This window comes from Lacerta agilis, chromosome 8 (assembly GCF_009819535.1).
Source record: "Lacerta agilis isolate rLacAgi1 chromosome 8, rLacAgi1.pri, whole genome shotgun sequence".
Taxonomy (NCBI): domain Eukaryota; kingdom Metazoa; phylum Chordata; class Lepidosauria; order Squamata; family Lacertidae; genus Lacerta; species Lacerta agilis.
Window position 1 is genome coordinate 19,329,970 of NC_046319.1, and position 13,157 is coordinate 19,343,126.

A 13,157-nucleotide genomic window follows, 5' to 3' on the forward strand; every position below is an offset into this window, starting at 1 on the left:
GTTCTGCTAGGGGTGGGGGAGAAATTAAATCCAGTTTGCATTTAAAGGAAAACTTACCTAGTTTGCACTTTCCAAAACATTGCTCAAACTGAAACATACTCTTATGTAGAAATTTGCAATTCTCTGAATTTTGCAATGCAGTTCTCCGACCGGATAATGAGTGCCAAGGTAGACTGTGCAAAGTGATGCCTGTGTGAAAATAACACACAGAAGTACATTTTTATTTGGTGGAATTGCTTGGGGGGGAAATGTATATATTAGGATGAATTTGCACTTAAATGCTGATGAATTTTCACATGGTTTTTGTTTTGTTTTAAATAGTAATAATAATAATAATAATAATAATAATAATAATAATAATAATAATAATAATAATAGATGTGGAAACGTGGAGAACTGGACTTCAGATGGGGAAAATAAAAACTGGAACTGACCAATTTCCCCATCCCTTCAGTGCTTGGGGTTGGACAGGACATCTCCTTGGTCACGTACAGCTCTGCAATGGCTTTTGTCCAGTAATATAGAAGATGGAAGTGTGGGCATGGTGTTTGGCACCCTATAATTTTGGCAGGGCCTGCACAGTCTCCCAGGGGTATGGATTCCATTGTCCTGTTCTATATCACTTCTGTTGCTGAGCTAGAGTAATATTGGAACCAGTAACTAGAGCAAAACCCACAGAAAGAATGTAGTAGCACTCAGAGGAAAGGGCAGCAGGGAGGGAAGGGATGAAATATATCATAAGATAATAAGAAAATAAACCATTAAATGTCTCTGCTTTCTATTATCATGTGGTTTTATGTTAATGAAGTTGTTCCAGACCCGCTTAAGTTTAACTCAGGCAGGGGAATATCTGGTAATGTGAAAAATGTGTGGGGGACGGAGACCCTAAGTTGAAAAGTCTGTGTAACATTTTCATGTTTTCGTTTTACATGCACTGCTGGGCAAAAATACAAAGGGAGCCAGTAAGTGGTAAGCGTAAGGGGGAGGGGGGGAATGATTGAAGGAAGTGGGGTGGAAGAAAAACATGTAGGACCCGATTTTCAGTGGCTCACAAATCAGTTTAAGTGGTAATCCTGTATCTCTGTGTGTGCAAACACACAACGGCAGATATGAGGGGAAGAAAAATAGGTTACATGGCATGCAGTTTTAGACTTCTGCAAAGCTATATGCACAGGTGTCTCCCAGCCCCAAAGAAAGACCTGTGGAACGCTTTGTCCCCCACCCACCACCACTTCTGAGCTGCACCCTAATCTCTATATTCCTCCCCCCCCATCATTCTCCAGGTCTCAGGAGCAAAGGTGGCAGGCAACCAGAAAGGAAGACCTTGAGTTGTAGGAGGAACGCCTGTTTGGCTTCCAAACAGCACTATCAGTCCAGAAAGGGTATATCCACTATGCAGTCTTGTGTAAGGAACGCTCATGTTCAGAAATGTCCCCCGCAATGCTCCCTAATCACCAGGGACTTGTTACTAGCACAACACTGCCCTGATTCTGCCCAAGCTTGTGTGGGTGCTTTGGGGTGGGGTGTGGGAGATGCGGAGGAGGGGAAGCGTGCATTCAAAAAACAGCATGTACCTGTATATGTGCCTGCTCTTATTTCTTTGGGTTTTACCCCTCCTCTTTTGATTCCTTAATATTAAATCTCTGGGTTGTATCCAGCGTCAGTCCTGCTTAGAAGAGACCCGTTGAAGTGAACGAACATGGCAAACTCAGGCCCCATGATTTCAGCGGGTCTCCTCTGAGCAAATTTAAATTGGCTACAACCTTCTGAAAGGGGCTGGATGTACATTGAGCACATTGCACATGGTTGCAATGTTTGCTATGCTTTATATATGCTGTAAGCCGCCCAGAGTGGCTGGGGAAACCCAGCCAGATGGGCGGGGTATAAGTAATAGAATTATTAAATTATTATGATGGCACATGCCCGCTCCTTGTCCTTTCCTTTCCCTTGCCTATCCAGATAAGAGTACTCCAGAGACAGCAGACTGTCTTTCTCCTGGCTCCCACCTTGGCTGTTTTGAATGCTATTGCACTTGGGGAACAGGCACGGGCTCACTTTAATATGTGCCATGTTCCTTCAACCAGCCCCATCTTGCAATAGTGCCCAGGTTGCACACCAGACTTTGTGAACTTCCCATATGCAGACCAGGCTACTTACAGTAGAGAAGTGCCCTGCCACTCACCGATTGCCCTGGAGGACCATGTGATTCCTTAAAGGTGCCACCATGGCGATATTCCTTCTCTCACCACCTGAGACAGTAAGGAGGTGCAGTGGGGGGGAGGAATGCTGTTGAGCTGCAGTCAACTTGCTTCCATTTCCCAGCATGCATCTGCACAGGAAGTCCATGTTCAGGGTGCTGGGGGTGTGCCTGCAGGCCATGCACCCAACCTTCCTCCCCTACCTATTCAGTCCCATACTCCTCCCAAGCTGATAAGGGAATGTCTGAAGGAGGGTTCTGCATGGGTGCAAGCAAGCATGGGTGCAAGCTTCATTCAGGCCCTGCTCAGTGCAGGAAGGGATGGAACAGGGAGTGTGGGGTGAGGAGTGCCAGGAGGGGCATAGGGGGTGTCACTCATGGAACATGGAGCAGTCTTGTTTTCTGGTCCTCCAGACAGTAGAATTTGAACCAGTTGCAAGAATGGGCATTCTGACTCAACGTTAGGAGGGACTTTCTGATGGTAAGAGCAGCTCAGCAGTGGAATGGAGTACCTTGGGTGGTGGCTGACTCTCCTACATTTTTTTTTAAAGCAGAGGCTGGATCACCATCTATCAAGGATTCTTTGCCTGTGATTCCTGCATTGCAGGGGGCTGGACTAGACGTACCTTGGGGTCTCTTCCAACTCTCCAATTCTGTGATTCTAAGATTTCCCATTTGGACCCGTAAGAGTGGAACATGAGGTTGCGCAGCCATTAACAGGCTTCAGTTTATCACCCTCTAACTTCAATGGGTCTACCTTGAGTAATGTTGAATACAACCCAGAGCCTCTAAGAAGTACTGTTCTGAAGTGAAACATTCTATTAAACGTCCTTTGTTTACGTCTTCCTTTTTTAGAGCAAGCTGCTATGGTCAGTTTAACGTACAGCGGGCAGAGAGCAGTACAGTGGTACCTCTGAAGTCGAATGGAATCCATTCCAGAAGTCCATTCGACTTTCCAAACATTTGGAAACCAAGGTGCAGTTTCCAATTGGCTGCAGGAAACTCATGCAGCCAATTAGAAGCCACAGAAGCCCCATTGGATGTTCGGGTTCCAAAGAACGTTCACAAACTGGACACTCACTACTGGGTTTGCGGCGTTCGGGAGCCAAAACATCCGAGTACCAAGGCGTTCGTCAACCAAGGTACGACTGTAATGTCCAGCTGGGAGAAGGGACAATCCTCCTGCAGGGAGAGAGTCATAGCTTAGTGGTACAGCACCAGGTTTGCGTGCAGAAAGTCTCAGGTTCAATCCCTGGCATCTCCAAACACGGCTGGGAATGTTCCCTGTCCGGAATTCTGGAGAGCTACTGCCAGTCAGTGCAGGCAGTACTGAGCTAGATGGACCAAGGATCTGACTCTGCAGTTTCCTAAGTCCCAATGAATCCTTGGGTTTATGAGTCTATGAATCTTTGTGTGTTCTCTAAACACACAAGACATGTCCCTATTGAAATCTCTGAACGGTGGAAAGTATCAAGTGTTGCTGTGAATGCAAGCCCGAGGCAAACGTTTCAAGGTGGGCACATGCGGTGAACAATCCCCCCCACCACCAGCACCACTCTGCCCATTCATTTCAACAGCGTTTGCACAGCAACAGGTTCCCCAGTGGAGCTGTGTCCAAAACCTGCTTTAAACCCCAGCTTATTGCTATATATTAAGTAACGGCATTAAAGGAGAATATCACTTTGCCTCCTGTTTGGCTGATTCAAGTTAGCTGACAGGAAATCATGGATTTCCGAACCTAACTTCCCTTGCGGCGCCGACTCCCCCCCCCCCCTTTTCTTTCGTTCTTTCTATCTTTTTTTTTAAAAAAAGGAGAATTAAACCGATAAAAGCAAGTAACTAGAAACAGATCAGAAAATTATTCCGTAGAGCAAAAGAAAATATGCTTGACCTGTAAAGGAGCTGATCAAATCCTGTGCAAGAGGGTTGAAGAACTGCTGCTTTCCCTCCTAACAAAATCTCCTTTAGCTCCACGGAAGGCAGAAGTCCTTTAGCTGCATGGAAGGCAGAAGCATTTTGGCTCAAATATCCTCTTAATACACACCCTCCTGCATGCAGTTTTGACTAATAGGCACATTTTTGTAACAAAGTTTCCGCCAAATATAACGCGTTGTGCTGTGCATGTCTTGCTTGCTACCGTATGCATTAAAATAATAATAATAATAATGCACACTTTCCCTTAGGATGATGTGATTTGTACATGTTGGTTGGTTGCAGAACTGCAGCATAAAATTCCGAGAAAGGCAGATTTCAAGGGCAATTGTGTTTCCATTCATGTATTCGCTCGGGAATTAAGTACATTTTCTCCTTAGAATGCAAACAAAATTGAATTCCTCCTCCCACCCTCCCCAGCCTGGCCTTTGTGTGCATCAAGTTATAGGTTCAGAATGCTTGGCAGATAAAAAAGCTGCCTTATTTATTTGAGGCATTTTTGCTCCTGTATCCTGACCTTTCCTCTCCACGTTATCCTCACAATGACCCTGCGAGGTAGGTTGGGCGGAGAGATGGCGACTGGCCCGAGGTCACCCAGTGAGCACAATTCAAAACATACCTTTGAAGCTCCATATGGCTTCGGGCATGGCGGCCACAATCAACACCCCTTCCCACCTCTATTTGCCTATGTTCTGCATCTGGGGGACACTTCCCCTCCTAGCCCCCCATTTCTGGGACTGCCTACGCCATCCGCCATCTGAGGCAAGGTGGTTGGCGGCCAAGGTGCGTAGGTGGCACATCGTATAAGGACCCGCCTGTTCTTGTTCTGCTTCTTAACACCAGTCAAAGACCTGCTTTTCATTGCACCTTTCCAGCGGCAGTTTGATTTGACCTTCCACACAAACAATTTTATCGCTGCCTGTATTTTGCGGAGAACCGTCTGGCTGCAAACGTGTGAAATAAGCTGGGGACAGACAGACAAGTGGGCAAACAAACAGACCAAAACCACCTTTGCTAGGCCGTTGGGACGGGGAACTTTATTTATTTTTTATTGAAAACTGCGATTCTGAGGAAGCCAAAGCTTGCACCCGGTGCTAATTCCTGTAGTCCCTTGGAAGTGAAGCAGGGACACAAATACCTGAAGGCAGCCCTGTTTAGGGAAGTTTTTAATCAGTGATATTTTAATGTATTTTAATATTTGTTGGAAGCCGCCCAGAGTGGCTGGGGAGACCCAGCCAGATGGGCAGGGTACAAATAAATTATTATTATTATTATTATTATTATTATTATTATTATTATTATTAGATAGCAGCCTTTGCCAATCCTTCGCCAAGGTTGCGGAGGTTCTGCATTGCAAAGGGACGAAGCCATAGGAATCTGCCCAACCCACTTTCTGTTATCACCTTTGTAGCAATCTCACGGCAGGTGCAACCCTTCCGTTCGCCGATTTTACTTAAAAAAACAACAACACCAAAATAAACGAACGAAATAAATTCCTTTTCCTCCATAGCAGGGGTGGGGTGGGGAGGCAGGGAAAACCCCCTTCTTTCCTAGGCATTTTCACACTCCCCTCTTACGGCTTGCGTCCCAGAGCTGCGCTCGGGTCAGCAGCCAGCTAACGCTTTTGTCAGTGTGATTAATAGTGCTGTGGATTGTCGTTAATTCACTAGCTAATGACTGCAACTCCGTCTGCTCTCGGAGTAATCGGGTGATGTATGGACGGAGCGCGCACCTCATGGCAGAGGTGAAAAATCATTTCGACAAGTCAAATATTGTCACAGGGAACAAATGGCTCTCCCTGTTAATAAAAATTAATGAATTTTTTTTCCTCCCCCCCCTCCCCTTTTAAATGCCGGTCTGCTAAATGAAGCCGTTGAATGGCCTGAGCGGATGGAGGGGGGGGGACACAAGCTCTACGGAATTAAGCACTTTATTTGATGGTTAAAACTATAAACATCTTTATTACTGTTGCAATAGAACGTGGCATGTGCAGGGGAATTTGGTCTGAGCTATTTTCTCAAATGTGCCGGTGTTCTTTAAATGGGGGAAAGGGAAGCAGGGGGGGGGATCTAGAAAGCTGAAAAGGTTTGAAATATGAGAGAGGGAGAGGTGTGGGTTTGGGGGGAGGGGAAAAGGGGAGGGAGAGAGAAATACCAGGCTGTTGCTTTCAAATGCTTTTGCATCTTGCAGGTGCCAATGCACCCAACTTTGATGCAGTCCGTGCACCAACTCTGTTAATTAGCAGAGAGCACTTCATTAGCTGGCTGAACTGATCCCGTTCAAAGAAGATCTTGGATCATGAAGATTTGGACCATGCAAACTGACTCGATAACATGCAGTTTAAAGGAATGGCAGCGGTGCCAGATTTAAAGCCGGGAACTGTTGTGGCTTCGCTGAAATAGTCCTGGGAATTATAGTTATAATCTGGGCACAGGCTTCTTGCAGCTGACCACTGTCCCCCATTGTAGAGCAGCCATTTCTAAAACTTCCACAATTTGAGGCCTGGCTATTAAATCAACCTGAAACATGTTTAGATTTGTAGCGCAGGCATATCCCAGGTTGCTTTCCCCACAACAAACAGCTTCTCTGTGTGTTGTACGCGCAGAGGTGTGGATAGTTATTGAGGTGGCAAAGAGCTACGGAAGTGAGAAATGCAAACATTGTAAAATGATCTAATTTTAAGTAGTTTTCTTTGGGGAGGAGTATGTGAGTTTTGAGCGTCGTCAACCCCCTTATCTGGTTCTCCTGTGCCGCCAGAAGTTAATCCAGTGTTGGCCACCATACAATCAACCGTAGGTCTTCAACAACTGTTAGAAACTAGAATTACCTGTAGTCTGGTCTAAGGATGAGGGGCAGAGGCATGGAAACACACTTTCCAAACAATATAAATAACAGAAACACAACTATCCTGCAAACTCACGCTCTTTTGTGATGCTTTTCTCTTTCAAAAATTGTGTACAAAAGGGGAAAGTTCAGATAGCTCTGTGTGTGTGTGTGTGTGTGTGTGTGTGTGTGTGAGTGATTCCAAATCACTCCAAGGCACTATTGTGTGTAAATCTCCCAAACAAACAAACAAATAATGCAAATTGCATCATTTTAGGGGAAATCGTTTGCAAAGCTGTACATTTTAAGTGGAATTATGTTCCCAAATGGGCATGCTAGGAGAAATGTGCATATGAATATTTAAGTCAACCTTGTTTATTATTTTTTTTATTAAAAAATGCAAATTGATGCAAGAAAGTGGGTGAAGTGAGCTGGAGACTGTAAATGTGAGTGAGGAACTGATCTAGGCATATCTGTCTAGCCCTAGTCTGGCCCTTTGCCTGATCCAGCAGGACTCATCTTATTTTCTTATGTATGGCTTCCTGTGTCGTTTTTGTAGATATTGTCACCTTTCCAAACACTTGTGTGCATCTGAAACACTTAGCCTGGAGCAGCGGGCAATGTCTTCGGCCTCCAAAATCATAGTTGCACCTCATTGTGGTGAATCGCACGGAACCAGATTAATTGCAAATCATTCCCCGCTCAGAACCATGGTACCCGCTCGCCTGAACAACCTTCTACCAGTATCCTATTCATGGGTAAAATCCCACAAGATCTGCCTGGGAATATCACTGCTTTCTCTCACTTTGACAGGATTAAACAAAAGGGGTGGATCCTGTCTAAATAAGCCCCTCCCCTCAACCTCACAAGAAGCTTATTCATACCTGGGAGGCAGGAAAGGAATAGACTTGCACTAGATCATAGCAGTGGAACACATCTAAATAAATAACTGTTCTATTACTTCCTACGCCCAAGCCAAAAATCCTTCTTTTCAAAGATTACTTATATATTTTCCCCATTTTATTAGGAGGCATCTTCTTAACACAGCTAACTAAAGTCGCCCTTTCTCTCTCTTGTGGCCCCATTCCCTTCTTGAAGCAAAGCCTCTTCTTCTTCTTCTTCTTCTTCTTCTTCTTCTTCTTCTTCTTCTTCTTCTTCTTCTTCTTCTTCTTCCATTCATGGAGCTCTGCAGTTCATTTCCCAGTCCTGGTTCTGCTTTAAATATTAGGTTGTATCCAATGCTATGGGTGACTTAGGGCCATGAATTTAAACGGTCTACTCTGAAGAAAACTGAGTTGGAGAAAACCGACTGAAATGTACTAGGTGCTCCTTGGTGGTTATGTGTCACATGAGTTGTACCATCAGACTTGACAAGGAGCTTGGACAAGTGAGCCCACTAAGAGCTGATATTTGCTTTCTCAGAGGCTCCACTTGCCTCTCACGTTCCTGCCTTTTCTTCAACATTTCATATTCCACTTCCTCTTTCCATCTCAGTATTTTTTACAATTGATTATTTTAGTGGTGGGGGGTGGGGGGGCAGACTTTAGTATCCACCAGACATGCCTCCCTGGGCAGCTTTGAAAAAAAGACTCTATAGATTGTGTCCAGTTCTAGGGTACTCAGCGGAGAACCATTGAAATTAATGAAGCTGACTAACTTAGCTCCATTAATTTCAATAGGTCTACTCTGAGTATAGTGTAGCTGGATGCAACTCTACATACCCTTTCCCTGATAGGATCAACAAGGCAGACATTGCAGCCAGTCGGCTATTCTTTAGTCCAGGGTGCTGTGGGTGTCTACCAATTGCAGGATCCCATAAAGATATTTATTTTCCCCCATCTATTCCAGTTCTTCACACCCTCCATACAAAACTAGAGATCTGCAGCAACTTTGCCAGGTTATATTTGCAGCTGTTTGTGTTGGCTCCTTGGAGTGGCATTCGCCCTCCTTTGAATGCAATTCAGTTTCACAGCCAGAACTTCACTTTCACGGGGTTTGTTGCCTTCATCCCATCTTTACCAAGGAACTTGTCCAATTTGTTTTACTATTTATTAATTAAAGTAGTTATAACCTGCACCTTCATTTAAAAAAAAAAAAGCATGACAACGTGGCATGCAACGTACAAAGCTATAATGAAACATCGACAAATACTGGTTGGTTAAAAGCGAAAATTCATATTGCGAAAGCCTGTCTTAATTAAGTTTCTCAAAGACATCTGAAAGAAGGGGCCGGTGGTTTCTGACAAACCTCTACTGGGATTTCTGCAGGACAGAGTCTGCTCAGTCCCTACTGAAGGCATAATGGACCTTCAATGTCATGAGGAACTACCAGAAGTACAGAGGGTCTTAGCGATCAAGGTGGATGTTCCTTGCAGTACATTGAGCTCAAGTTGTTTAGGGCTTTGTGAATTAACACAAGTACCTTGAAAATGGCCCAGTGGCAAATCGGCAAGAGGCACAGCAATCTCAGACCCTCCAAGTGCCCATATTTTCAAGGGACACAGTCTCAGATTTACAGAAGCCATCCCAGTTTCTGATTTGATCCCAGAATGTCCCACTTTCCCTTAGGATGTCCCTGTTTTCATCGGACAAATGTTGGAGGGTATGGAGTTATGCGACCCCCTCAAGCTAAGGAGATAAGTAACTATACAACCTTTAGAAGACATCTGAAGGCAGCCTTATATAGGGAAGTTCTTTTTTAAAAAATGTTTAATGTTTTATTGTTTTTATAAATGTTGAAAGCCACCCAGAGTGGCGGGGCAACCCAGTCAGATGGGTGGGGTATAAATAATAAAAGTATTATTATTATTATTATTATTATTATTATTATTATTATTATTATTATTATTATTATTATTATCATCATCATCATCATCAGATAAATGTGGGAGGGTATGCCCAGGTATTAGCCAGTTTCCTATGAGTTGTGTCCAGCTATACCCTGCTCACAAGAGACTCACTGAAATGAATGAGCCCAAGTTAGCTGTGCTCATTAATTCCAGTGGGTCTACTCTGAGTAGGACTAGCATGGTTTTCTATCTTTGTGTGCTCACTTATTCCATTTTGGGGTGGGGCGAAAGGGTATTCCGTTGTTGGAGAGTTAAAAGGTGAAATCAAATCTCAAGTTCCTACTGTCGGCTTAGGTGGTGCTTAGCCATGAGTTGAGGAAAGAAGTCAGTTAAGATTTAGGGTGGTGGGGGGAAGTGTGTGTGTGTGTGTGTGTGTGTGTGTGTGTGTGTCAGGAAGGGTATTGGTGGGGGGAGCACAGAGATTTCAGCCATTCCATGGAATACCTTTCCTAGCCCCAGGGCAACTGGAAGTAGTATATTAACCAAACAACAGAGGGAAAGAGGGAAAAGGCCAAATCACATTTCTTTGAAACAAAGAGCCTCTTTTCTCCCCCCCCCACCCTCCCCCCACCCCAAGGAACATGCTCTGATCAAAATTACGGCGTCTTTGCTAGCCATTTCATCCCACCCAGCCCGAGGCAATATTAAAGCAATGAGGAAATAAGGGGATGCAGTAGGCCCTGAAGAGTCCCTGGAGCCTTTTGCATATAAATAATCCTTTTTAGAATAATGCACTAGTTTTAAACAGAGCCAGGTTCTCCGGGTACCTCCTAACAGTAGATGGCGATGGTATCGTTATTGCTGTTATTATTGCTAGCGTTAAGTATGTTATTTATCATTTTTATTTATTTGAATATTTATGATTCACACTTTTGTAAAATGTACCAACGTGGCTTACGAGACAACTTACAATTAAATAAATCAATTAGTATATTTAAAACTTTTTTTTTAAAAAAAACCAAAACCAACAAAGCAGCAAGAGGAAAATGTAGGGGGAAATGAGCAATACGTACCTGTTGTTTACAAGCAAGAACAAAAAAAAGTATTATGTATAAAAAGTACATTTTACGATACATCTAAAAGAAGGCAGGGGTGGTTCCTGCCTAACTTCTACAGGCAGGGAGTTCCACAGATCAGGGCCCATCACACTAAAGCCTAGTGAAGGTCAACCAAACCTTGGGTGCATGTCCTAACCTTGGTCGCACACACCAGATGTGTCCCATCAGAAGATGTAGGTCATGGACTTAAAACTACTCTGCATTCCAGTTAAGATTGGGTGAAACCCACCAGAGGACCTTTGCTAGACTTGTCAAGTTTTGTGGCGGTGGGAGTGCTTAGATTTCCTCAAAAGTCATTCACACATGCTCTCTTGGAAAGGACCGCCAAACTTCGCTCAAGTGTCATTTTCAGTGCAGAATTTAAAATCTTACCATGGCTCTCTCCCCCCGCCCCCCCAATGAGCTTCAAATTGATCTTGAATTTTTGCATATGGAACTCCCAGGTTCAATGCCTGGCTTCTCCTCCAGAGCTGCTGCCAGCCAGGGTCAGCTATACTGAGCTAGATGGAGCACTGGTCTGACAGCATCAGGCAGCTTCCTATGTCCCTATGTCTGCTTTAGGCAGACTTGGTGGCAAAAGCCAATCTTTGGTTCTAAAGGCAAGAGCCCTCCTCCAAAAACAACATCCATAGAGAAAACGCTCACATTTTTGCAGTCCTCTCTGCCAGCCTACCCCAACCTGGTCCTTTCTAAATGTTGTCAATTCCTACCATCCCACACTGCTGTTGGCCATCCTAGCTGGTCCAATGACATCATGGGGTGAGCAGCAGGTTGGAAAAGGCTGAAGTATAAAACAAAACTTGATGGAGGGTTTCTAGGGTTTTCTGCACACGAAATATTGACGAGGAGCTGGAAAAGAACTCTTAGAAACAGGTGGGTGCTTTGCTTTTCTTGGCCGCCACCCCCCAAAAAAGCTAATTAAAACTGAATTGATTTGAAATAGGAGGGAAGAGAATGTTCCCATGTCCGTTTGCCCGGTGTACCCACTGGTAACCTTGCAATCCCAGTTCCACATGGCCCTGAGCATGATTTTTAGGCACAGTCTTTTCCATCCAGAATAGGCCTCCAACCCTCAGTGGAGCATTTTGGGGGGAGTCGAGGGAGGCTGCTGTAGGGACTGGGAGTCAGTTTCCCGGAGCTCTCTAGGGCCTCATCCGCCCTCAACATTGAAAGCGGTGTCATACCACTTTAAACAGACATGGCTTCTCCCAAAGGATTCTGGGAATTGCAGTTTGTTAGGGGACCCCTATCCGCAGAGCTACCATTCTGGGTGGTGTAATAGGCAACTCCACTTTCCAGGGAATTCTGGCTATGTGAGCTACAAAGGGGCCTCCTAACAACTTTCAGCACCCTTAAACGGACTACAATTCCCAAGGTTCTCAGTTCTTTGGGGAAAACCATGTCTGCTTAAAGTGGTATGATACTGGTTTAAATGCACAGTGCAGACGGGGCCTTAGGTGTGCTTATCTCTGGATGCAGTCTACTGAATCAGGACAGAACGGGAGCCCATTGACTTGCCAGGGTATGACAAGAAGTCAGCTCATGCAGAAAGCCAGAAGGATGGATGGGGGAGATGTGCTGGTCCTTCATCTATAACTCGTCCACACTCCATGCATGTATACACACTCGGTACACTTTGACCATAAAACTAAGAAACGAGAGCTGATGAAGAATAAACAAAACAGGGCCTTGTCCTGGAGTTAACAATCGTTGTAACTGGAATTTGTTTTATACTTTCAACAACAAAAATAGAGAAAACCATTGTTTATTGCCGTCCTGGCCCGAGTCCTTGCAACCTTTCTACTTTATTTCCTGTATTCTCCAAGGACTCCAATTTTCTAATTAATAAAATGCTGATTCAACAATACAGTGAGAAGGAGAAACCCTACCCCTCCCCATTAGCACCACAGCAGATGTTGACTAAACCACCAGAATAAAATAAAGTCTCAACCTGGCACCTAAACACAGTCAGTGATGGCACCAGGCATGTTTCCCCTGGGAAGAGCAGATCACGGACGTGGGGCAGCTACCCTGTGCTCTTTAATTTCGGCCAAATTAAGACTGAATTAAGGGTCCAATCTCATTCCCAATGCATCCAGGACTAAGCATTATTATACGCGCACTGGCTTCCTTCTGAGTTGACACGTGTAGCGTTGTGTCAACTAATAAGGCTGAAATCCTGAGTCCGTTTACCTAAGCCCCATTGGATGCAATGGGACTTACTTCTGAGTAGACATGGATAGGGTTGTTCTGTAATATAATAGAGCTAGGAAATTCACCCGGATAGTTCCAGACATAA

General features: G+C 44.6%; 1 protein-coding gene across 10 annotated transcripts in view; it reads left to right on the forward strand.

The window, feature by feature from the left end:
• PRDM16 (PR/SET domain 16) overlaps positions 1–13,157 on the forward strand; it is a 433,577-nt gene that overhangs the window by 136,750 nt on the left and 283,670 nt on the right. The window lies entirely within an intron of this gene.